A 27,329-nucleotide genomic window follows, 5' to 3' on the forward strand; every position below is an offset into this window, starting at 1 on the left:
GATTAAGTGTGTATAGTATAGTATAGTATAGTATAGTATAGTATAGTATAGTATAGTATAGTATAGTATAGTATAGTATAGTATAGTATAGTATAGTATAGTATAGTATAGTATAGTATAGTATAGTATAGTATAGTATAGTATAGTATAGTATAGTATAGTATAGTATAGTATAGTATAGTATAGTATAGTATAGTATAGTATAGTATAGTATAGTAATATCTCCGTTTAAACAAATCGATAAATTTAAGATAATTGGTTTCATTCTTCCATGAAACTTAGCCACACATGTTCGAATCAAAATATTCGAAAAATCCAAAACAAATGTGACTGTTTCAAAATGAAGTCATTCGTACATACATATATCATAGAGGTGGACGGAAATCGCTTCGGACCTAAAAGAAGGCCCCCTCCCTTTGCATCGATGTAGGGCGGCAAGTTCGCTCGAATGAAGGTCAATATTTTACGCTGATTGTATCATTACTCGCCACATTTGGAAGATATCTCACTCGGAACCGATCTCTCGAAGTACCTATATAGCTGCTTGGAGACCCTCAATGTAAGGCCTCGACGACAAAGAAAACACAGATAAAATCGAACCCATCACAAGAGGCCCCTCCCCAGTAGATTTGGCCAGCCAGGGCCAAAACCGGTCCAGCAGCTTCCAGTGTGAGCTTGTGCGGGGCGATGTGGTTACCGCGTAGATTTACGATCTTACTCGCAAGAGTTTTTGTTTTTCTCCTTTTATTTTTCCCTCAGTAATAAAGCATTTTCAAGCGGGGTTCTTAGCGATCTTATTCAGTGCAGACAGACAGACCGTGTGTTGATTTTATTAAAACGCTGGGCCGTGCTGAGCATGTGAGGCGATTTTATAATGGACCCGTTGATTCATGGTGGTTTTGAACTGGCACACGCGCCACTCCGAAAGCTCGGCTAGAATGGAATGATCGCGAGTCGCGAATGTCCGACACACTCCACCGGTTCACGAGAATCAAATCTAGGTCAGGAAAGCAAGTTCTAAGTAAGCTTTTAGAGGAGTGTGAAGGATTAATGGGGTTTGTGGTGGACACGAAAGAGAGACAAAACACCAAATGAATGAATATATTTTTTTTCTCTGCCATGGAACGTAGCCGGGGAACCGCATTTTAGAATTATTCAATTTGCGAAGCCGGTTTCGTAATCTTGATTGATGCGAAGTAATTGATACGTAATTTTTTATTCAATATACGATCGAAAGTGGCATTCTTTCCAGGACCAGTATTCAGATGACATAATTTTGTGTAACGGCACATGGTGTGGCTTTTGCGTTTTACTGTGTACCGGATTGAACTTTCGAGTTTTTTTTATTTTGAATTTTGTATTACCGTCTAAGAACTGTTTTTTTAATAGAACGAGTTTTCAAATACAGTAGAATTGTTAACTGGGAATAGGATCCTTCAGAATTGAGGTTCAAAAAATATTTCAATACACCAGTTTTAAGAAACCCAATGTCAGTCTATTAGGTCCTTTATAACATGGGCGTTTGATGTTTCAGATATATTTGCATTTTATAAATAAAGTTCATACACACGTCTGTAAAACTAAGCAAGTTGTCAGAGAAGGTCAGGGTTAATGGCTGTCTAAAGTGAACTGACCAGTTTGCAATTTGATGTTTCTTTGATTTTTTTACCCTTTCGTTAATATCTTCCACTTTTTGCAATATTCATCAAACTTGCTCATAGGAAAGCAAATTTGCTTAGCAAATATATGTATATCCTTAATCTCGGGTTGTTTTTCAACCCGATCCGGACGAATATCCAAAACCCAATTTTTTCATGCTCGATGATCTTCAAGTCGAGTTGAACTTTTACCGGCGGCATCGCCCAAAAAGAAATTCATATGCTGCTCCCCAAAAAAAACCTCTATGAAGATAGGAGCAAAAGCAAATGTTGCATCACTTGTGGCAGATTACGTTTTTTCCTCCTTCAACTTCTTCTAGTTCAGGGTTTTTTGACGAACATCATATAGTTTGCATTTCTCCATTTCGATAGTAGCATCAACACAGTACAGACATTGGATTTGGAACGGTTCGTTTGGTTTGAATTTGCACCCTCCGATGGGTTTTTGGTTTTGCTGAAGATAACCGAGCCCGAGCTTCTAGTGCATTTTATTGGCCCGGGGCTCCTAAGATGAACGAAAGTGGGTTTGGGATATTTTCTTTGGTTTTTTATCTTATTTCTGAATCTCGGTAGCTCGAATTAAGCAAATGGGTTTATGGGGTGGTCTCTTCCGATTTCGGTAGCTTAGGAATCAGTTTTGCCTCTGACAAATAGACTTTTGCAAGTTATGTGATTGCAGATTTTTGGGGTTTTGTTTTTCTTCCTTCCTGGTGTTACAGAAATATAAAACATTTTAATTTCAAAATGGTGTTGCCGTTTTTTTAAACATGCTCAAATTTATTTCCTTCAACTTAAAACGATGAAAATTCTGACGTAAGAGTACGTTGAACTAAGTTAAAAAAAAAAGATAGATTTGTTTTTTTTTAAATGACCGGGAGTAATCGTATTTAGATGGCTCATTCTCAGATAGTGGCATATCTATAAAAGAAAAAACCCTTAGACCCATTATCCGTTTCACAAATTCGAACGATTATCTGCTGCAAATACTACGCAAATGATCTATGTGAACCGTCAATTTTGAGAGCACCTCTTTTGAAAAGGAAACTCTTTGGTCGTAAAGATTTGAGCGATATAGTTCATTCATTTCACGGCCATGGACAAGATGCGATCTTTTCGGCAAACAACTCAGCTAGGGGTCCTTCCGAAGCTGCTCACTTACATACGGTGGGAATTTCCGCGCTCTCGATCTTCACTATATTGTCCTCTACCATGGTTGATGGTTGATGAATCGGATTGCTCGTTTTGATGGGAAAATGAGCGCTTTAAACGAATAGATTAAAATCCCATTAAAACCACTTTACTTCCTATGCTAATTTTTCGTCAGTTAACCTTTATTAATCTATCAAATCAAATCAAATCAAAATCATCACTTTTTTTTCTACGAACACTGTTTCAGCTTGAATCTGCCGATAAAGTTACATAGAAATTTCTGGGTGTGTCTAGTTTAAGGTTGCCAAATTGCCCGGATATTTAATACAAAATTTGGGAACCACCTGACCCGGCCCGGTATCCCGGATTTCATTGGAAAATTCCTGGGTTTATTAATTTTTGTTAACAAAAAAATCAAATTGTGATGTGAAATTTTATTTATTTATTCCTCCAAAATAAAATATTTTGAGCAAGATTTATAAAAACTGTCTTGTTGAGTAATTTCTGGGTATTGACTAAATTTGCCCGGATAATACCCGGATTTATGGTTATCCATTTTGAAATCAAAGGCCCGGATCTTGCAAGGATTTAGTATGAAATTGCTTGGATTTTCCAGCCCAGATACCCCTTGAAAAAATGCAATGTCAACCTTAGTATAACTTATTACACTTATCACTTTTTCATAAATGGATGATTTACTTTTAAAAAAATCAGATGCCTAAAGAATACCAACAATTTGATTATTGCCCCCAGTAAAAGAATAAGACTATTATCGACTTTATTTTTTTTATTTTGATTTAAAGATAAAAGCATAAAATTCATTTTGTCCTAGGATTGCTTTTGTAAATATTTTTGTAGGCATGAAAAGAGTTTGATGAAATAAGCAGTGAAACTATTAAATAAAGTAATGTTAACGTATGTAATAACAGTCTGTTAGGTATTTTTGGCTCCTTGAAGCCTCGAGGTATGAACCGTTTCAAAAGAAGAAATAACAAATGAAAATTCTGTAAGGTGATTTTGAAGATAGCTTCTTAGCGATTGCGATCTTTGGATTGGAAAAATGGTTATGGAAGTAATTTTTTTGGTTCTAGTCCTCGAAAATTGTACTTTTTTTAAATCACGTTTAAATAGTTTTTTATGCAACAAGTTTCAAAAAGTAGTTGTAAATTTATTCAGGCTTGCCTAGTTGGGTAACTTCACCAAGTGATTAAAAATCAAGTTTTTCAACGAGATGGATACAACATTTTTGATGCAATTCAGTGATTGAAAGTGAACATTTTGACACTGAAAACAGTATCGGAAAATGCTATTCTTCAATAACTTTTATGACAATGCCGAGAATATTTAAACCTCAAAATCAAATTTATTTTACCTAAAATAACGGTTTGAAAACAGCTTTGAAAAATATCCCCTTTGACACTGCTTTGTAAACAAGTGCCTACTACTTTCTAAAACTGATTTTCAATAATTAAGAGCAGGCTTTTTCAACCTTCATATTTTTTTATAATTATTTATTTGAAACGGCTCATACAATTAAATTTCAAAGAGCCAAACTCGCTTTTTTGTTTTTACAATCTAAAGCACTCAAATAAACATCACATTGAAGGATTAAAAAAAAATTTTGTACGAAGTTGTAAAACATATAATAAGAAGAATAAGAAAATAAGGAATGATTACAATTCAAGTTTTCTTCAGAAGAGAATTTCTTTCGTTCCACACTTTTAAGAGCAAATGAAGATAAACTGATACAATTCCCTGAAAGTTCAAACCTACTCAGAAGGATTTTAATTTAATAGAACTATGTAACCCTCTTTTTCAAAGAGGAAGATTGACCAAGATGGTTGAAATTAGAAATGTACCGAATATTCGGTTGGCCGAATACCGCCAAAAAACCGTTAAACCGAATATTTGGCTCACCGAATAGTTGAGTTTAGTATTCGGCCGAATAGGCAGAAAAGGCCGAATGTTAATTTTTTATTTTATACAAAAACAGACTTCTGATATTTTTCAACTGATGTATGATAATTAAACAAACATCCAAAAGTAATGTTGAAAAAGCTTAAAAATCTTAAAAAACTTATGTTTTCAGTAAAACATTTTCGATGAATCCGTGAATTTTTCACTTTAGATAGTTTTATACTTTGATTATCGTTTATTCCAAATTTTCTTTATATATCCATGCGAGCTTGCCAATTGAAGAATAAGGGAAAAGTTAAGTCTGACCAGCACAGCAAAAAAAGTGGTGCGATATTACATCAAAAACGTGCACATAACTTGAGTCGCAAATGTTATCTAATATTACATTCTTTTGATGTATCAGCTACTCCACAATGTAACGTGATAGACGAACTAGAGCATGAAAAAAATATACTAGAAACTATCTTTTAGGGTTTTTCTTCAGACTTTGTGATACATTTATTGATTCAGAATCCAGATTAGGGGTTTTTATCAATTCGAAAAGGGTTGTCGAAATATAATTTAAAATAAACTGAGCCATAAACTTCAACTTAATTATAATAATATAAATTTATTAAAACTTGAAATGTTAAGCTTATATTTGTTAACATTAATTATCCTATACAGAGCCCTAAGCCTAACTTTATGAAACTTTGATCCACATTTTCTGTTCAGCATTCCCCTTATCTTGACGGAGGGCATCCATGCTCGAGCTCAGACAACACGCTGATATACATGAATATTCGGGTTCAGAACTCATGTAGAAACGATCACTGGACACTTATCTTCTTGAGTTTTATTCCCAAACCGATTGGTTTAAGCCACTCCGTTTTTTGAAAGCCGGAACACATAATTTCCTAAAGTTATAAAAGAAAAATTCACAGGAAAGATGAATAAATACTCTAATAACATATTCACTTTTTCATCCGGGTGTTTCAAATAATAAAATCTTCTACCGCTGATGCAAATGGGCCAAATTCTCTAAAAATAAGAAATAATGAAATGATACTCAAAGCAATAGTTTTGCTTAGATATTTAATTGATTTTGGTAGTACTTACAAGCCAAACAAGTGCTTCTGAACTCCATAATCCGTTTCAAACTTTTGGAAATGAATACAATTTCAGACGTCAATTCGAGAAAACATTGACTACTTGATGCAATATCACATAGAAAGTTGTGATATTACATCACACGACGTGTTCGCATTGTGTACATCGTTTAGATGTATTATTGCAACAGAAATACATAATACTACATCGTCTCCATAAATTACATCGTCCATCGTTACATTTTTTTTTGCTGTGAGGAGGGCCACATGTTTTTTTTTTATTTCCGGATTTTTCCCGGGATTTTTCAGAAATTAAAAAAATTAAATATCTCTTTGAAATTTTTTAAATTTTCTGTTCCAAAAAGATTTTTTAGAGTAAATTTATTCGTTAGATACGATTTGAACACTGCTGTAGTAATTCGATGAAAAGTATAAATTTTAAGAAATTTTCCTTCTTTTTCCTCTTGTATGTTTGAGAATAATGCCTAGTTTCTGTTTAGATTTTCCCTTTTTTTAAGTGTTTCAAAAAATCGTTCAGGCCCGGCCGTGTGGATACGTTTCGTGGAAAGTATTGTATGATAATTGATAAAAATCATCGTTCTGTTTGGCGAATATTTTGATAACATCTAGCAAAAATTAGACATTCATCCAATTTAATATACAAAAAAGCAATTTCAAAAAGCTTAACACATGTTTTGATATGTTTTGTTCCAGATTCACTGGAATCCAATCTCTTTTGTGATAATCGTCCTTAAAGCGACAAGTCATCTGATGTCCTTTTAGCTAATGGTGACAATTTGGAAATTCAAAGAGACCTCTACTTAAAAAAGATCTGATCCATTGGATTGGAAATAATCGACTGAAGAACATGAGAGACATTAAGATGGCAGAAATAGAAGATTTCTATTAGAAATAGCAGAAGAAATAGAAGTATTTCTATTGAAAACTCAACAGAATATTCGACTGATTATTCGGCCGAATTCGGCCGTTCGCCGAATACCACTGTTCGGTACGTCTCTAGTTGAAATCCTTTATAAATGAACCAAATCCAATCCAAACGTTTATGGGGATTAAGATATATTTAAAGAGTTTTTTTTTTTAAATGAGCATAAAATTCTTATTAGTAAAGGTTTGAACATTAGATTTGAATTCAGTCAACGCATTAAATTACATGTATTGTGCAATTATCACACCTTCTTTGTTTCTATAATAGTTACAAATATCTCCGACTTACGGGAGAGAGGGGCTCCCATACAAAATTTTAATAAAATATGACGCAATTCCTATAATTCAAAGAATTTCCTTGAAATTTTCTACGAAACCAAATTTATACAGGAAAAGATGATTCATTGTTTTGATGGTTAAGCTTTGATATATTCAAATGATTAGTTGTATTGAAAACCCCTTCTTTTAGATGGAAAAAGCGGGGTTCCAAATACAATGCATATAAAATCCATATAAAAAGAGACAGAACTCGAACAATTTTGAAGATATTTTCATGCATCTTGTGTCATGCAAGCTTTTATAAAATTTATTCTATTTTTTTTTAACGAACACAAATACACAGAAGGAGAGAGCCTGATTAAGCATAGGAGTATTTTTGAGAAAGAGAAATATTTTTTTGAGACTACTCCCTCTTTCCAATGGATTACTTAAAAACAAATTTTCCAAATCGGACCAAATTTGACAGTGAATAGTATTGCTTTACAAAATATATGATTGTTATCATTGAACTACGGCCCATTTCTCCTTTAACTGGGGATAGGAAGAGGGGAAGGGAGCTCCTATACAATTGTTGGCATAACTCAAGAACTAATTGAGCAAATGGTTTGGGAAAATTGGTAAGGGAGAGTATTTTGATACAAGAAATAATTCTATGGTGATTTCGTTCCACCCACGGGATAGGGAAAAAAATTTGGGAAGTTAGAGTATTTAGATAAAAAAATATTTGATGATTTGGTTCCAATAACAGGATAGAAAGGGGAATGGAGCTGCCCATAATTTTTTTCGCATAACTCGAAAGCTTTTCAAATAAAAGGAACCAAAATTTACAAGGGAGAGTATTTGAATAATAGAAAAGATTCTATTGACATTTGAGACCTCAACGTTCTTCTGATGGAGCGATAAGATAGGCTAGGTGAGTTCTGTACAGTTATTTTTGCATAACTTGAGAACTTATAAAGCAAATGGATAGAAAGGGGGATGGAGGTGTCCATATATTTTTTCGCATAATTCGAAAATTTCTTAAATAAAAGGAACCAAAAGTTACAAGGGAGAGTATTTGAGTACTACAAAGGATTCTATTGATATTTGAGACCTCAACTTTCTTCTGATGAAGGGATAAGATAGGCTAGGTGTGTTCTGTACAATTATTTTTGCCTAACTTGAGAACTTATAGAGCAAATGGAAGGTGTAGCAAAGCACAACGGGTCTACTAGTGTTCAATATAACAGATAATATTAATACTAATCAAACCTTTTACACTGTGTCATCAAATTGTTGATAGATGTTAACTTTGGAAGATTTCCTTCAATCTCTTTCAGATGGCAAAACAAACCTGTAAATAGAAAAATAAAAACCATTATAAGTAATGAAATAGTTTAAAAATGGAGTAAACATGTATGACTGTGATGCAAGTTCACTCTGCAAAATTACATGAAAAAGTGGTCTCGTTTTCAATACTGTATGTTTTCGCTTGATTTTTTTTTATAATTATTCAGCTCAATGATTTTTATAAAATGAGCCAGAGGGCGGTGAGATTATTCTAAAAAATTGCACAAATTTTGTAAATAATTAAAAATTTAAAAAGAAAGACATCGCCAAGTTTCATAATGGAGAAATAATAAAACATTCAAATTTTAAGCCTGATCTAAAACTGAACATCAAAACTTTTTATTCTATGAATCTTTAAGAAGCTAAAAAAAATTTAAGAAAATGTTGATAACTTCATAGGTAACTAACATTGAAGGAATCCCAGAAGAGCTGCAATTTAAGATTTTGAAACATAATTAAGGTTATTGTGGATTGTTTTTTCACAATTTCATTAATTTTGTTCCTCAATTAAATGCCTAAAAACATTGATTGACTTTTGTTCAATTCCGAATGACTTCTTTATGAAGATGAAGATGAAAATAATAGTATTCAGGGAAGAAAATTCAAAATTAACTACCAGTGTATTCACCACTAAAGTATCATTTCTGTCATCTGAAAATCTTTTTAAAACGAACGAAATATTGTGTTGGTAAAAAGTCAATTTAAAGCTTGCCTTGATATCTAAAACCAGCTATATACGACCAGCGGAGTCGACAATTATAAGAAAACGGTATCCACAGTCATACAAACAGGACACTCAGAAGAAAATCGGTTGATTTTTCGCAAAAGGTCGATATTGTCTACCAATCATTTTTACTTTTTCTCAAATGATCTAGGATGCCTATGACATTTTAATGTTGTAAAGACAATTGTAAACAAAAAAAATAGTAGGGCTCAACTGTTCTCCTTTCAAAATTGAAGAAGGATTAGATCTGAAGGCTACGGAGAACAGAATTAATGGCAGCAAGAAACAGAACGAAAATGGTTCCACTTGTTTGAAGTTTCAGGAAAGATTCCAAACAGTTTTCAGAAGCTGTTTTATTATAGTTAATTTTATTTTTCAGGTGTAGATAACTCCACGAACTTATTAAACCACGCACTTCTTGGATCATTTTGTTTGCTTAATTCAAGAACATATGAGCGTTTCGATATTCGGCAAACCCAATAAAACTTGTTGTTTCATTCCCATTTCAAGTGGATTCCTTTTTGGAGCAATTAAGGAATAATTATTTGCTGATTATTTTCATCCTGGACAAATTCTTGCTAATGGGTTAAAATTTTTAAATTTATCCTATTATCAAAAATCGAAAAAGACAACTTTTTTCATACACCCTATCTTAGAATGGACTTTTAAGACGAAAGACGTATTTTAATACCAAAAATATTTCAATAGCCTTAAAGCTAGTCTTCAAGTAGAAGATTTTCGCATACGTTTTTGTTGCTTAAAGACAGATTTTAAAAGAATACTGGAATCATCCATGGAAATCTATCATAAAAACTGGAAATAATCTACAAAAGTGCGGTTAGTAGATCAACGGTGTATTTTCTAAATACTGGAGATGCATTTTGGCCAATCAACAAAGCCTAGATTGAATATTGGTACTCCTTACAACGCCAAACAATCAGCATTTGCTAAAACGATGATAAAAATTGAATATTTAAAATAATGTGAAGTAGCGCTATCTGGTGGCGACATTGCCAACAACCTATGGTTTGGGGAAAAATGAAAATAGAGTGTTCTGTCTGTTTGTCTGGGCGGCATCTTTTCGGTAAGAATGCATAAATTATGATCAGCAGAATCAACAAGATAAATACAATGTTTAGTTCCTGAAGGAGATCCGATAAGAATCGAAACGTTGGAAACCTAAATCAATGCGTAGTTTTGCTAAAAACAAGACTGCAAGCCGAAAAAAAATCCTCGAAAAAATATAATAGTCGAATTTTCTTCCACTTTAACAGTCATTCTGATCCGATATGTTCCGAAATTTGAAACGCGTTTTTTTCTTATTTCTAGCTAATGGCCAGTTTCTCCCATTGAAATGTTACGCGAGATATCTCGTTTTTCGTAAGTCCTTTTTTGGGATTTAAAAAAAATGGTTTATTCATCCAAAATCACTTTTTCGCAACTCACTAGTGTGATGTTCAAAGAAACATAACTCGAATGGCACTTATTTGATAATGAAACTTTATTCCACCCAATTCAATACAACATTAGAGATAACTCAAAAGAACCAAATTGGTAGAACTTATTCCAGTGGTTGTCGAATGTCGAATTTTGGTGTTTTTCGGCTTAGATTTCTTCGTGGTCCGTTAAGTGTTAAGCGTACTGAATCCTTAAAATCCTTCAAAGTCGTTCTAACTATAAATACTTTTTTTTCTTCAATTCAAGTTCCAAAGAGATTAGAGACATGTGCTGTATATTGTCAATTAATTTTTTTTTTTAGTTTTTAATATTTCCTTCAATCTGTTTTCATGATTTTCATGATGTGAAAATTAGCAACATTTCTGTTGAAAGATCGTTAATCATGAATATTCAAACAGTCATTATAAAATAATGCAAACATCTTAACACAACAATCCCTACGTTTTCGGAAATTACCGAGAAACCTTCAGAGATTCTCTGTACCGAAATTCTTTCCGCCAGGCACCATTAGCTCGATAACCGAAAAAGATGTCGTTTTGGCGTCCCAGTAACAATAATCATTTGAATAAAGCTGCCGCAATTGTTCGGGTCCAAGGCAAGAAGGGAGCAAAAAGTAAAATAAAATGCCGAGCAAATGACAGAAACACAATCCAGCTCCTTGATGTGCGAACCGAATATTGTTTGGGTGGTCTCGGAAAGTTTCTTCTGTTGTTTTTCGGTGGGTTCATTCAAGGGATCCCGAAAAGTCTTGAAGTCACATTGAAGCCATCGTTGTCGGTGGGGCTAATATTCATTATTATTGGTCCGTAGACGATGGAGAAGCGGGCGGAAGGTTTGCGTTAAGTCTTCCAAGAGGCTGCCTCTCAATGAAGGTTTAGGTCAGGTTCGAGCCTTTGGGCCATTCAACAGAAAAAAGGTTGATAGATAAAAAATGTCCATCCATTCAAGCTTGATACATTCCAAATCGGCTTCGGCTACCGTTTGGTTTCGTGTTGTAACGACTTGAAGACTAACAGTTGGGAATCAAATTAATTTTTAGCATTAGGCTATGATTATTAGCGCGGTTCTGCCTCTCAAATGAATGAAAACCAGACGGCCTTCATTCAACTTGGTCAAGAGAACAAGTGGAATTTTGATAAATGCATTTGACTTTTACTGAACTTGAAAAGGTTTTTCTCTCAAGCAACTTTAATCCAATTTTTCATCAAGTTTTAATCGACTGAAAAAGTTTGACTATGATAAAAGGAAAAAAATAATTGACAAAACTGAATTCTGCCTTGAGGTTAAATTTTGTAAACAGGAATTGAACGAGTTGCCTTGCCTTAGTGTATGACTGAACCCACAAAAACAACAACGGTACAAGATCTTATCTTTTGGTCACAACCGACCGAAAGTAGTTGTGTAGTGTTCAATTTTCGCTCAAGATAGTGAATGAAAAAGCCGGTTCCGTTCACTCGAAAGTGACTTCGGAAAGTGGTTCAAGGTCCCCCCATTGACTCTCTAAATACTTTTGCTTTCCGATTTCGGGACTTCTTTTGCATTCTTTTTGAAGTAGGTCCCCTTTGTTTGAATTATTCAAACAAAAGCGAACTTCACAACTGAAGTTGCAAAAATGGGCTTTGACGTTGATGAATTTTGTTTTGGATAATTATAGGCCCCTAGTCGTAAGAACCGTGTGTTGCCTTGAGTTCGCTCTCTGCTACAGTTGTTTTGTTTTTGCTATTGCTTAAATTTCGGTCATTCATTCATTCATTCATATGTGCTGCTGCTTGCCCTCCGAAGCCCCGAGGGTAATTTATATGTGGTGCAATTTTTCAGTTCAGTGACACAAACAGTCATTATTCACGGGAAAAAAAGGGTGTGAATCGGGTACACACTCGCGTTTTTTTATCTGACTTCTTGTTTTGTACTTAAAGAGACACATAATTATGCGAGGAAGGCCGAAATTGATCAGTGTCTAGTTATTTTGCGATTTTATTACACGTTTGAACGAGCAAGGAGCTCAAAATGAGAATCGTCGATTCCGTTCAAGTTCACTATTCTCTAAACTAAGCTTTCAAGATTGCACGGACTTATCCTTACTTGTCCGTATATTTGATAAAAAATTTGAGGAAAGCCCGGTTCGGCCCACTTTACTCACTTAATTTGCTAAATTTAACAAAAAAACTCAAACAGAGTTATTATAAATTTTCATTTTTAAGTCCGATAAAGGATTTTTTTGTGGCAAATTTTATCCAAATAATCATGACTTGTGTTTTGAAAGCCCAAAAATTTGAATCAAAATCTGCTGATGTTTTTTTTTTTAAATTTCAAGTGTTTCCTTCTTGATTTTAATTTTTTTTGGGTTGAACATTTTGAAATCGAATGCCCGAAGTTTTCCTGGTTTTATGATAAAATTGCCCGAATTAAACTAAGGCTGCCAGAATTTTTTCAGCACGTATCCGAGCCGGACAAACCGGGCAATTTTTTTATAAAAACCTGGCCAAATCCGGGCATTCGATTTCAAATTGACGATCATAAATCCGGGAAATATTCGGGCAAATCTTCTCAGAAATTTCTCAACAAAAATCAAGAAAAGAATGAAAAAAAATTTTTTTTTTCATCACAACTCATCGATAGACATTGAACCGTATTTTAAGCTTCCAAAAAACTTTTCGTGATTATTTTATAAAACTTGCTCTAAAAAAGTCGTTTTGGGCAACCGGGCCGGGCCGGACTGTTCTTAAATTTAGTATTATTTATCCGGGCAAACCCAGATAAAACCGGGCAATCTAACAACCTTACTCTAAACAGCTTTTTTTTACCACTTAAAGGACTAAGGTCGAAAAAAATCGAGCCGTTAAACTCAAACAGCTGTTACTTTTGAGTCTCTGAGCCAAATTTCATCAAATAACTGTCATTAGGTTACTTAGAGTGTATAAATTAAATTGTTGATCATTTAACTAATTTACATTTAAAAAATGAATCTCCGTCCATTTTTTTCTCCGATTGTGCGCGTAAAATGAAGTATTTCATAATCTTCACACAAGACATAAACTACTAGCCTAACAAACCTTAAAAATTAACCAGAAGCTCAGATTTCAGAACTATCCTTGGCATTTTTCTGAGCCGCAAAAAACCAACAGCGACAGATTGCGGAAAACTTTGGCTAAGATGCAGCCGCCAGATTCATTTAATTGAATTAAACTTTCTCAGAGGGCTGCCCGGAGATGGTTTGCGGGAAGATAAACGGACGTTTTATAAAGCACTGGATGCTGTGGAAATTTTTCGACTAGTAGGTAAACCATAACAAGAAAAATAATCTATTTTAAAGTTGCGAGAATGAGAACTCGGTGAAATGGTAGAGCATTTTTTTATACAAATGCCGTACAAAATAAAGTACGCACTTGCTATAAAAATGTCCATATTCCTGTTTCTTTTGTCGATTATAGAATATCAACTCGAAATATTTTGATTAATTGTAGTATCAACGGATTTCGCGCCAACTCGACACAGTATCTGGCATGATCCTCTCAGAACTAAATGAAACTTTGTGTTCAGTCCTCACGTAGTTAAAGCACTTGGCATACTTAGTTTTCCTAAAAAAGATCTTGACTGACATTAAAACAGGGCCAAACTTTTCAGGCCAATTTTTTTTTTAATTTTTAGCTCTAAAATTTCAATTTCTACACAAATGTGGTCTATGGGAGAGTTTTAGAAAAATGATTGAATTTTTAGTAATAATTTTAGATCCTACACAGAGAAAAATGCCTTTCAAAAGCTAACACTAAATTTCCAAATAACGCCGTCTCAGAATTTGAAAAAACTTTTTTCTAACAAAAACTTTTTCAGGTCCATACTGAAACAAAATATTTTTTAAATGTACAATTTTAATTCAAAACTAATACATTATTGCATGGGTGCAATTTTTTTTGAAAGAAAATTAATATTTTAAATTACCTATAACTTGTTTCTAAACTATATGGTATTCAATTCATTGCAAAGTTTCATCATCCTAGGATTGAAAATATTATGATTGTCTACCCAAATACGAGAATTGACTTAGCTTTCTAACCATACAGCACACAAAAGTGGTCCTTACAAAAAAAATGGCTTACGATTAAAAACAGCACCAACTCTTGCTATCCTGATGAAGATTTTTTCTATGATGATATACAACGTAAGGAAATATGTCGCAACTATAAGAATATAAATGGACTATTTCCCTAAAGAGTGCTCACTTTGCTATGTTAGGAAGAGTTGTAGATCACATTATTCCACATCATCAATAAAAATGATTTCTGAATGTTTACAAGTTTTTTAACAAGCTCTGATCCGCTGAATAACAACAACATGAAGCACGTTCAGTAACCACGGAGTATCTAAATGTGTTTCACGCCAAAATCAACTGTGATGTTAAGGTTTTTCAAAACAAAAAAAAACATCAACAAAGCGGACCAACGTTTGTCTCAGGAAATACCTGATTCATCGAAGCAGTTTTTGAGTGGAAGGTAGAAATCTACACTGAAAAAATTAATTATATGATTTTCAAAAAAAATCATAATTTTTTTTTTTGAAAAACTTTTTCTCTTAAATACGCACAAGTTTCAAAGTATGGACGACTTGAAGGCCTTTGTATTAGCTGGCTTAGAAAAAAATCATAAAATTTCGAAATGAAATTTTTTTGGAAATTTAGATTATGAAGAATTTAAAAAAATCAATGCATTTTTTTCAAATTCAATCATTTTCAAAACTCTCTCATGAACCACATTTGTGAAGGAATAGTAATTTTCGTGTTAAATATGTTTATAAAATTTTTGCCTGAAAAGTTTGGCCCTTTTCAAATGTTAGTCTAGATAATTTTTGGGAAAACTAAGTATGCCAAGTTGCTTTACTGTAAGTAAGATCTTTATGCCCAAAAAGTTTTATTGAATTCTTCGAGGTTCATGCCAACTTCGTGTCGATTTTGCGTGAAATCCGTCTATTTTTAAAGCCCTATCGAGAGGTGAAAAAATGTTGTTGGAAAATTTCATTTGTTCTTCACACTTCAGTATAGTCGTATTAAAAGTCATTTTTTGCAGGGACAAAATAAAGTTCGCACTCTTAGTAACTTTCACGGATCGCTTTTTCTCTGCTTAGAAAATTGTTCATCTTTCTTGTAAGCCAAAAAGTAATGAATGCAAGCGGAAGTCTACTATAAGGAATAATTGTACATTTCCTCGAGAAGCGACTTTGGATGCCAGAATTTTTTCAGTACCTACTCGGGCCAAACAAATTTAGGCTTTTTTAAGCTTAAAACCTGGCAAAATCCGGGCATTTGATTCCAACATTTCGACAATATCCGGACAAAATTGGTGAAAATATACGAATTACTCAATACAAATCAAGAAAAAAAATATAATTGAATTTAGACTATCAAAAAAGTTTTCAGGATCTTTTTTATAACACTTGCTCATAAAATTTCTTTTTTGACGCATAAATAAAATAAAAATTAAAACACAATTTGATTTTTTTCTTTGTTGGTTTTAGCAAATAATGTTGGTTTAAGCAATTTATAATGAAATCCTGGCAATCCGGGCTTTTGTCGAATTTTGTATTAAATACCCTGTCACACCCGGATAAAACCGGGTAATCTTGCAATCTTTGGCTTAACTTAGGTTACCAGATTGGTTTCATTCAGGTTTGGACGAATATTTGATACAAAAAATAGGAAAAATTCCAGTCCAGCCCGTTTGCTAGGATTTCAGCTTAGCTTAGCTTAGCTTGGTTGACTACTCATATCCACCTTAAATCATTGAACTGGAAACGTTGTGTAGATATGTTTATACAACGAAAAAAGAGTATTCAGATATGACGATATATGATATGCTTAAATATGATCATTTTTAAACTTCAGATAACGTATTTGATTATACTTTGTCCAACTTATACATTTCCAATTCCATGATCGCTGGCGTGGCTAGGCAGAACAAGTTCTACTTCGCCAATGGTTGCTACTCCGCGATTAACCGAGGCCATCAACTTTGTGCAAAGGCCAATAGAAAGCTGCTTGGGATTAGCAGTACATTCTCGTTGCACAAAATTCATGCTCTCTCTCTCTCTTTCTCTCTCTCTCTTTCTCTCTCTCTCTTTCTCTCTCTCTCTCTCTTTGAATATGGTTAATAGCGGCGCCGGCCACGTCCTAGTAGTCAATGGGGGAAACATGAAAGGATGTTAGTTAGTTGGATACTTTCTAGGTTCAATCAACAACCTTTTGTCCCTAAATATTCCAATTACTAGCTTTGAAAAATTTAGAAACAAAGGTAAGTCAATATCGCCAACTATGGAAACCGTCTGTACGTCTGCGAATCTATATTCAAATATCCATGGAAAGGGTTTTGTTAGTAGGGAAGGGTTTATAGATCAGGATCCATTTTGGTTAATGGTGCGATCGTTTTTCCTACACCTTCTATGCTCCTAGATATTTCCTAAGGAAACTCCTACCTACCTACCTATGAGGCAGTGATATAAGCTCCAAAGTTTTCTGAAAGACAGAAGTATTTCAATAATCGTTAAAACATTTTTTTAAATATAAAGACTTCTCTAAGCTAACTTGTTTTCCTAGCTAATGTTCCTATTATATTGATGTATTTTCCAAAACGACCTTTCAGCCTGAAGAAGCCGATTATACTTCAAAGTATAGTTATAATAAAAATTTTGAAATTTAAAAACTTTGTTAATGAATAACATGCGCCTCGGTGATTGGGTTAGAATTTTAAATGAACTGTCAGTTGTGATAATTGTTGAAGGTCGTTTTTGAAAACTCATCAATGCAATTCTACTCTTTGCCTCATATCGATTTCTTTATTATGGAGAAATCCAGCCCGTTTGCTAGGATTTCATTACAATAATTCCGGATTTTTCCACTACTTATTTACATTATTTTACAAAAAAAAAACAAATTATTGAAGTAAATTTTATCCAAATAATCATTTAGATTTTTAGGAAGCCTTAAATTTGATTTCAAATCTACTATTGAATGTTCATGAAAAAACTACAAGTTTTTTTTTCTTGTTTTTTGTTGAGTAGTTCTTGGATTTTCACAAAATTTTCCCAGATATTGCCCGGACTTTTGAGCGACAATTTCGAAATCAAATGCTCGGATTTTGCCTGGTTTATAGATAAATTTGCTCGGATTTGTCCGGCCCGTATATGTGTTGTAAAAATTCTTGCTACCTTAGCTAATCATATTTTTCACTTGATCGAATATTTGTTTCAATGTACATTCAAAATGATGATTTTAGAGTCAACTTCAAAATTGTCTGGTTTTATCGGGATTTGCACGGATATTTGATACAGCATTTGGGAAAAGTCTAGTCTAGCTAGTTTTTTTTTAAATAATCATAAAAGGTTTCATGGAAACCTTAAAAACAATTAAAAATGTGCTGGTGTATTTTGATGAAAACCAGTTTTTTTTTTATTTTTTTTTGTTCAGTAATTCCTGGGTTTTGATCAAATTTGCGTGGATTTTCGGTCGACAATTTTGGAATCAAATGCCAGGATTTTTTCAGGCTTTTATAGAAAAAAAAAACCCGAATTTATCCGGCTCGAATGAACAAGCATCCCGAAAAACATGAAATCGTATCAGAAATGATAACTTACAATGTCTTTTACAATGGTGTTGCGAATCGCAATTCCAACTGATAGAGAGAAGATCGTATAAAATATCGCCTGAAGTCAGTTTGAATCGGATATGAACACAAGTTCGCCATGTTTTTAAATTTTCAAATGATTTTGCTCTGCGCGGGTTTAGGTGAGAAAACCATCGTCATGTTCTCTTTACATCCAACAGTGATCAATAAGAGAACTGGGAATTATTGTTTCTGACAACTATTTGAAAGCAATGAGAACAAAATCTTGCTCTTCTGCATTCTTCCGGTAGGTACGAATAAGGTGTCGAAAAACGCCCGATTGGTGGAATTTTCATCGCTTTAAAAATAAATGAAATTTCTGTTTGTACATTGCCTCCAATTTGGTTGGAAAATGCTGATTTTTTTTTCAACTTTTATTCGATCATTCTATAATGTACCTATATGGAACGTATATCAAAACAGCATAAGAATAAAGCTTCAAATATGTTTGCTGGTATAAGACCTCACACCATGATTCTGCTCTTTGAGTGCACGAACGTATTTTGGTTGTTCTATATCCGAAAGTTTCTCGCCAGGTGTTCCCCTCTAATTGACTTTATTGTTAGTTTACAAACGACCAGAAATCACAATAATTTCCGGCAAACATCCAAAACCAGTTCGTAACTGGCCCTTTTCCTTTCAGTAATCTAGTGGAAAAATGATAGAAATCTTAAGCTATTTCACAAATTTGAAACAAAACGATGACCATCATCCCCCTGTAAACAGGTGCTGTTTAATTTGTTAATGAATGGAATTTTATTAGATTTACTGCCAACCTCTCACTGTGTGCTCTAGACATTTTTTTCCTAAATTTTATTGGATCAAAGCTCTTGTAAACTTAGCGTGCTCCAATGGCTGGACCGAGCCAAATTATTCAAAGCCGATGAACATCATCACAAGATGATGATGGGGCCCCGTCATCATCTTCTTGATATAATCAGCTGCAGAAACACAGGGGATGACGGCTGATCGTCTTCAGCCCCCGTCCGAAAATTTATTGGCAAATGAAGCGTGTGAAACATTCACAAGAAAAGCGTCAATATCAAACAAAATACGTCAAAGTGGATTTTTGGGGTGTTTTTTCCACTTTCGTCTCCTCTCTTTCGAGTTTGAATTTAATTCCGTTAAGACTCAATTTGTTGGGTTTTGTGTGTTTTTTTTCGTCTGATCTGATCATATTCGTAGGTCTTTATGGGTATGTAACCTACCTTACCTGTGCGTGGTCGCGTACGTGGTTGATGGTTTAAGAAAATTGGTGTAAAGAATTAGGTTTGATTGAATTTTCGGCTCTCGAGAAATTGATCCGGCCGGTCGATTTGAGTCGGAATGGTTTTTTTTCCATCATTATAATCTGGGCAAATTAGCGTTACATGATCTGAAAAATCGAATAAGATTGTTGCATCACGAACCAAATTAAAATTTTCAAAAAGAAAATACATTTGTACGATTTCTCCAGATTATTTGTAAGACTGCGTGTTCGTACAATAAGATATCACGGAGTGAGTGAATCTGAGTTTAAGAATTGAAACATAATTGGTACATATATTCTCCTTTCTTATCCAATGTTACAGCTGGCGTCATATCATCTTTGATATTCTAGATAAATTTTGTTAACTATCTTTAGGAAAGTTAAACGGGTTTTGAGTTTGATTACAACTAAAATTTATGAACTGGGAGATATTTATTCTTTAGCTGGTTTATCTCATTCGTGAGATAAGAAATACGCCTGACCCGGCCTAAGGTGAGAAAACCTGAACACAAACATGACTCTCACTACATAAACGTAGGTAACAAACAATCAACATAAATCATTTGAAGGGTGTCCCATTATGTTTAAGCTAAAATTTGATACAACTCTGCTCATTTCGGATGACGTTCAAACACCTGATTTCTGCTGGGTGTTGTTGTTTACAGTTCAACTTAAAACTCTGCTCTGTGTATTGTGAGCTCCACTTTTCATAATTTTCGTGGAAATGAGAAGCATTTAGCACACCCGGTCGCAGAGAGAACAAAACGATGATTCTCTCACTTGAAACCCGCGCGGTAGGAAAATTGAGCAAATCACTTCAAAATTTACAAACATGGCGAGCTTCCTATCAAATTCGATTTAAACTGACTGATGACTGATGACGACGGTTTATACGATTACTTTACTTTTCATTTGGAATTGCTATTTGCAATACATTTTTAACAACTTAAGCTATTATCTCTGATACGATTTTATGTTTACTGGGTAACACTCAAATCAGTTGTCGTTTCTTGAAGCGGCAATGGCCCTTTGCCCCCCGGATCAGGGGGCTCCCCTGAGGAAAAAAGTTTAAATCTGCTTTAGTAATTCTGTTTTAATATCTAGAATTAATCAAAACTTAACGTAAAATATAACAATAATTTAACTGTGTTTTATGTGATGGGACCCCCTAGAGTTAGCATTGCAGGTTTTTTGACATTTATAAGCAAATCAGGGCAATTTTCATCCAACACTTGGCAAAATCTTGGCATTTGATTTCGTATTTGTCAACACTTATTCTGAATAATTCTAAGCAGAATCCAAAGCGAAGTGAATTCAGATAATGGGCGGAAATATAGGGGGAAGTGTTCCTAAATGCGCATGTTGGGTAAAATGCGCATACAGCCGATTGACGATATGGCTGGAGATTCATCATATCTAATCAGTGCAGTTTGAGGGTAATACGCTTTTAACACATGGCATGAAAAAATAAAATTGTTATATAATGTCGAAAAAATTTAAAAATTCAAACAAGATTTTTGTCAGTTTTGTTGTAAAATATTGAACTTTAATTATTGTGTGTACTGATTCTGTGAAGAAAAATTTTAATGGTTTTTCTTTCTCATTCATCTGGAAATCGTAAATTTAACAAATTGAAGCTTTTGGCAAAGTTGTAAATGAAAAGATATTGGAATAAGAGACAGGTTCTGAATGCCCATATCAAGGCAGGTTAAATGCCTATATCAAGAAAAATAGATTAGTCTTATAAATTTTTTACTTTTTATCATTCAAACATTAAATCTACGCTCAAATCACGATTTTGCAGCGAAAAAAGAAGAACTTCATACTGATCCGATAAAAATACGATATGAACAAAATATTACCATGGAATAGGGCCATATGGCATACTTAACTATGTTTCATGCAAAAGAACTAGTGATGTAAAAATTTTCACCAAAATTTCAGCCTTGACTTATGCTTAACATCCGTTCCTACCATTTTCAATTAAATAAAATCAAAATATTGCAAGTGTAAATGAAATATGGCTGAAAACACAAATATGCGCATTTAGCCCGCCAGTTTCGGAAATCGGCTATTTTGACTTCTTTTATTATAAAATTATTTTCACAAAAACTGTAAGAGATTTTAACAGAAAAATGGCTCTAACGTATGTAAAACAGATGTTCGCTCATGTGCATATAGTTTTCAGACTCCTATCTATTGGAATATGGGAGAAAATGAGTGCTTTCCTTAATATGCGCATATAGCCCGCCTCTCCCCTACTTTAGATTTATTTAATTTTAGGGAAACACAAAAAGGAATTCAGATAACGAGTCCGACTTTATGTTTTTCTTATTTTTTCAATAATACAAACTTGTTTTTGCTTACACTACAATAAACAAAACGTCACTTCCTTATATTGAATGGAAGATATGATTTAGGATTTTATACCCAGCTAATAAAAATTTTGTTTGATTATGACATATTTTCTTCACATTTGAAATAATTTTTTTGAATTCAATGGCGGTTTAAATAACTTTTTCTTAGCATTGTCGAAATTTGAATTGATAAGAGTAGTTATCAGATTAAAAAAATTGCATTATTGAAATTTGCGTCCTTTTTTAATTTTTTTAGAAAATCAAAAACTTTTTCAAATTTTGAATTTCTGTATTCAGACGTAAATTTTGTCACATTCAGAAGAACTATTCCACAAAAGTTTCTGTTTTATATAGTTGATTTGATGAAAATCTTATTCCAAATTAAAAATCGTAATCTTCTGTACATTCTGAAATCTTCATTACATTTCATGCACACAATTGTTGAGTGTTTCGATGTTTTGAAGTTTTAATAAATATTTGGAACAATGAATTATAAAATTTGAAAATCCAGCTTTCAAATTGTAACTTTCACCTCACTTTCACCGCTTAATAGCGGCACGTTATCCAAACAAACGAGAAAATTGTGCTCAATATAGTAAGTATAGAAAATTTTGGAAACTTAGACCTCAATGTTAATTTGGAATTTAATTAGTAATTTATTTCTCAAATCTTGATTTAAAATTATGACTTTGATTTGAGATACTGAATTATGGTTCAGATTTAATCTGATGATAAGTTTTGAATTTTACTCCTGAACTTACTTTAATCTTACTTTAAGTCGTAAAATGAGTAAGCTTAGGGTGCTCCCATGAAAAAATATCTCAAATAGTTTTACTCCAATTTAAGCTATTAGTATTGCAGAATTTTTCCCGCATTTATGAAGGCTAAGCAAATCAGGACCAGATTTTCAAATTTGATTGAATCTCATCAAATGATATGGAATTTTTTAAAAACAAATCCAGGAAAATCTTGACCGAATTCGTGACGGTTTGAAAAAAAAAACAAGAATGAAGTGAGGAGTAATACTACATATTTCCATATTTTTATCGAAACACGTCAGTAACGTTTAAATCGTTTTCCAAACTTCAAAATAAAACAAATTTAGGTAATACAAGCTCTAAAAATTTAGCTCAACTTAAGTTTTTTTGTATTTTCCTGTGTAAAAATCTACTAAAATAAGGTCTTTTGAAAACGAACACAAACACATACAGGATCTCAATGAACTTGATGTTTACTCGAAGAGATTCCATTTTCTTAATTCTAAGCGTACATCTTTCGAGGATATGGTGGCTAGCATCTTACAAATGCTAAAACCACCAACCCACAGAAAGTGTACTATGTATGCCATGACCGGGATTCAATCTCATACCCACTGGCTTAGAAGACTAGAAGGCTATCCTCTACGCCACGGGCTGCGGCTTGTTTTATTAATATTATGGCAATCAGCAAGTACGTAGTTTGCTTCACTTGTTCATTATATTTTGAAAAACCTCGTATGGTCAAATAATCGAAAAAATCTTGAATGTCTACCCACAATATTAAAATCATGATGTTCTCTTATTTATAGATTAAGAAATATATATTTTAGGAATTCCCAGCAAATAATTGTCATGGCTTATACGGCGACTGGATTAACTTTTTTATTGGCTTTGTCGAGATTTGAACAAATTACAGCAGTGTTAGTTGCCCTTCTTTTTACCCTTCCAGAGGTGATTTATATAAACCCGTGTTTTTCTTATACATAGACGGGTGTTTCGTGGTTTTAAGAAAACCCATTCCGTAGTTAATAGTCTTATCTGCAAGTTTCAATGCGAATTTTCATGCTTGGTTTTACCGTGTTTGAAAGATTTAAAAGAATATAGTTGGTCAAAATTTCCTACTTTGGACCCACTGTTCCTGTTTCGTTACTGGTCTTGTAACCTAGATCTAAAATGCCAGTAAAAATTTGGAGTTCTCGAAAAAATTTCAAAAATCTAGTTAAATATTTTATTTAAGGATACAAAAAAATAATGTCGGGTCTGGAAATGGAACATTATGGCAGAAAGTGTCCTAATTTTGAACCCTTTTCCTATTTTCCGGGATTTCCAATAGTTTTCTTCTATATCAGGAAAAATAGATAGTATACCTAGTTCATATTCATAATAGCAAAGGTAGTTTTCTTTCTAGGTCTAAAGAAGGAGCACTTTTTCTACCTTATTATAAGTTTTTGAATGAAGAATGCATCACAGATAAAGTAGAACAAAGAAAAACTTCTCCCGTTTTAATTGAGTTCAAATAACTTGCACAATTCATTGCTTTAAAATTAAACTTTACCATAATATGTGAGGAATTTATAAATCATGTAACCCTAAATTTATTTCAAAAGTTTACAGAAACTATTCCTGAATTTTATCAGGACAATATCGGAAAATATCGAAATTTGAAACCAAAAAATAAAGAATTTGAAGGGAAACATTGAAAATCAATGACAATTAATATAAAATCACGTAATCTAGAATACCAAATTTGTTCAAGTAGATGTATGAGTAAATTATTAGTAGCTTATTGATCATTATTGAAATTTGTGAAAATCAATTCAAACATTTTTCATTGCCTATTAACACGAAGAATTTCTGACTCGTTCATAACTCCCAACTGTGGTTCTGATATTTATTCGACATTATTGCAGGTAAATGGTGAATTATTATAAAAAAAGGGTTAGACACAATTTTCCCAGTGGTTTGGATAACGTGTCGCTTTAAGCCCACACACCTTTCTGATACCTGAGCCATACTGAGATTCTTTACTGAATTTGTATTCCAATTTCTATCTTAGATCAGAAATTCCAATTGCAACTTTTCCAACGTTTTCTAATATTGATTCTGATGTACTTGTATTTCAAAAATTTTCTCACTCAAGTAAATATCCTGAGTTCAACATGAAATTTTCCAATTTATATTTCTCAAATGGTTTTCAATGCAAATAAAGATTCAATTTATTGAAATTCTCAAGTCTTGTGTTGTTTTCAATGTTTCTTGGTTTTCTAAATTTTTGGAACTCGAATCTTTGTTGAAACTTCTAAAATCATATGATTCTATTTTAAGATAACTGATAATGTGTTTTGAACATCTAATCTACATTCTGTGTTAATGTTTTTAAATTTAGAATAACTATTTGACAAATTTGTCTGTTTACAATATTTGAATTGCAATTAAAAATCTACATAACTTTTTTTTAAATATTCGACACATTACATAAAATCGATTTGTTTTGTTTTTAAGAATATGAAATTGAAATTATATTTATTTCTTGAATAAAAAACTGAGTAATTCATTCTTTGGCTCTGATTCTAAATTTGATTCTCTAGTTTTAAAATTGATTGCATTTATGTATTTTACGAATTGTGGTTACCAGTTCCCCCCCCCCCTTCCTAGAAAAATTGCCTCGGGCTCCTCGATGGCTTAATCTGGCCCTGTTCTTACATATTGCGTAAAAAGGTACAGAGTATCCACTAATTGCCCAGCAAATGCAAATAAGTAAACGATCGTTAAAATCGTTACTTTAAGTCGGTATAAATCGTATATATTAAAAAAAAAGCCCGCCATGTTTGCCAATTTTTTCTCCCGCGCTAAATTTAAGTGAGAAAACACGCTTGTTGTTCTCTCTGCGATTAGCAGTGCAACTAGGTTGCTTAAAATCAGATGATTCATTTAGAAACATTGTCCAATGAGAGAAGCAGCAAATATTGTCGCTGGCAACGGTTTGCATGCACTGAGAACAAAACTTGCGCTCTCTCCCATACTTTCAGGATGTACGAATAAGGTGTTGATTATCGTCCAATTTGGATAATTCTTATCGCTTAAGCCAGAACTTTAAAATATGTATGTAAACTACCTCCACTTTGGTAGGTAAATGGTGTTTTTCCGAGATTTATGCGATTGTTCTATAATATTTATATGAAACGTATAACAAAGTTTGTTGGGAAATTTACTTACAAACATGTTTGCTGGGTGAGGCTCAAAGCTCAAAGTTTTGAGTTAAAATAATCTAAAAAAATTTGAATTAAATTTTTCAATCCCTACGAGATAGTTCAAATTTGAAAAATACAGCTTAAAGTTATTAATTCCAGTTATTCATTGTTCGACTCTCTCTCTCGCATGATTTGTCAAAAAGCAGCTACAAGGTATTTATTTATGTGTTTTCAAAATTGTTGAATTCACGTTCTACGCGCATGTAGGAACTTTGTCGTGTACATTCTTCATTTAGCTAAGAATTAAATTTCTCAAACTTGTTTACAAGCGTGCTTTATGCTCGGAATGAAGGTTGCGAAATAGTTTCAATTCCTGTTGCTCGGTGATTAACTCGGCTCATACGCTAGATTAACACAACCGGAACCATAAAGTGCGACCACATGGTTCGCTTTATGATCGATATATTAAGATTCCGCTTAGCCAATCAGTTCCGTCATATTGATATTTTTATTTTGTTATTTTTTTCCGTCTCACATCGAATCATGCGAGCTCGCTAAAAACCACGCGCTTATATCTTGTTGCACCATATTGCACCCGTTCTCTCAATCTCTCCGGCTAATGCAACAACCGCCTTCGCATTGAACTGACACCTTGGTTTGAGAAAAAGTTGAAAATGAATATTAAAGAAAAAAAACTAAACAGAACCGCAACATGCAGCAACTGCACATAGAGCTGCAGCACCTTAAATCACGCAACGCATTTTATTACTAACATTCTCACCAAGGGCAAATTGGAATAAGACGGTGAGTCGGCCTACAACATTAGTCGCTCGCCACCGGTCGAAGTGTTGTTAGAACTTTATTGCTTACGCATGTGGGGGTGGGAGTGGAGCTGCGTCTTACAATTGACTCAAATAAAAAATGAACAAGAGAGGATGAGGGATTGAGGTGAGATTTAGAGATCATTTTTTCTGCAGTCTTATCACATGTTGGATCTCTCACTCTGTGGCTGATTGAGCCATAAACTCGAGACAGATGCCGCTAACTACCCATATGGAGTAGTAGCTAGTTGAAGTGTCGAGATTCAACTCTTTGTCCAAATTGCATCAGATAGCTGCAAGTCATCGGATCTTTAGACCGCGCCGCGCGTATGTGTACTCATCTAGTGATGTGCAGTTTTTCTCATTGCGGTTAAGTGAGTTTTTTTTCGGTTTGCAGCAATGCATCATCGTCTCTAGTACCTGGTTGGTAGGAGTTGCAAAAAAAAAAAAAAAACTTTGATGATCGTTATAAAACAACGAGACCAAACATTGCTGCTACCTGTGTACGCGACTATGCAGATGAGTTATTTAGAAACTTTATCTTTGGAGCGATGCTAAAACATTTTTTGCGCGTCTAACTTTTTGATTTGCTTATGTTTTCCACATTGGTTAAATATTTCACATCCGTTGCATGCAACTTTAAAAAAATTGATTTTCAATGCATCATGGAGCTGTGGCAACCCCCTTAGTGATTCGAGGACTTCCTGAAGTTAATTTTTCATCTTTTCTAAGTACAAGCCAAACGGTTTTTATAAAT

At 33.5% G+C, this 27,329-nt stretch overlaps 1 protein-coding gene and 1 long non-coding RNA gene across 5 annotated transcripts in view; both read right to left on the reverse strand.

The window, feature by feature from the left end:
* The window catches only part of LOC129751329 (uncharacterized), a 491,494-nt gene that overhangs the window by 368,037 nt on the left and 96,128 nt on the right, over positions 1–27,329 (reverse strand). The gene's annotated exons all lie outside the window — the stretch shown is intronic.
* LOC129751330 (uncharacterized) lies at positions 5,498–5,906 on the reverse strand. Its single transcript, XR_008738673.1, has 3 exons — positions 5,823–5,906; positions 5,682–5,744; positions 5,498–5,620 (listed from the first exon to the last, which is right to left on the reverse strand). It is a non-coding gene; the product is annotated as an uncharacterized LOC129751330 (long non-coding RNA).

Source organism: Uranotaenia lowii, chromosome 3 (genome assembly GCF_029784155.1).
Source record: "Uranotaenia lowii strain MFRU-FL chromosome 3, ASM2978415v1, whole genome shotgun sequence".
NCBI lineage: Eukaryota > Metazoa > Arthropoda > Insecta > Diptera > Culicidae > Uranotaenia > Uranotaenia lowii.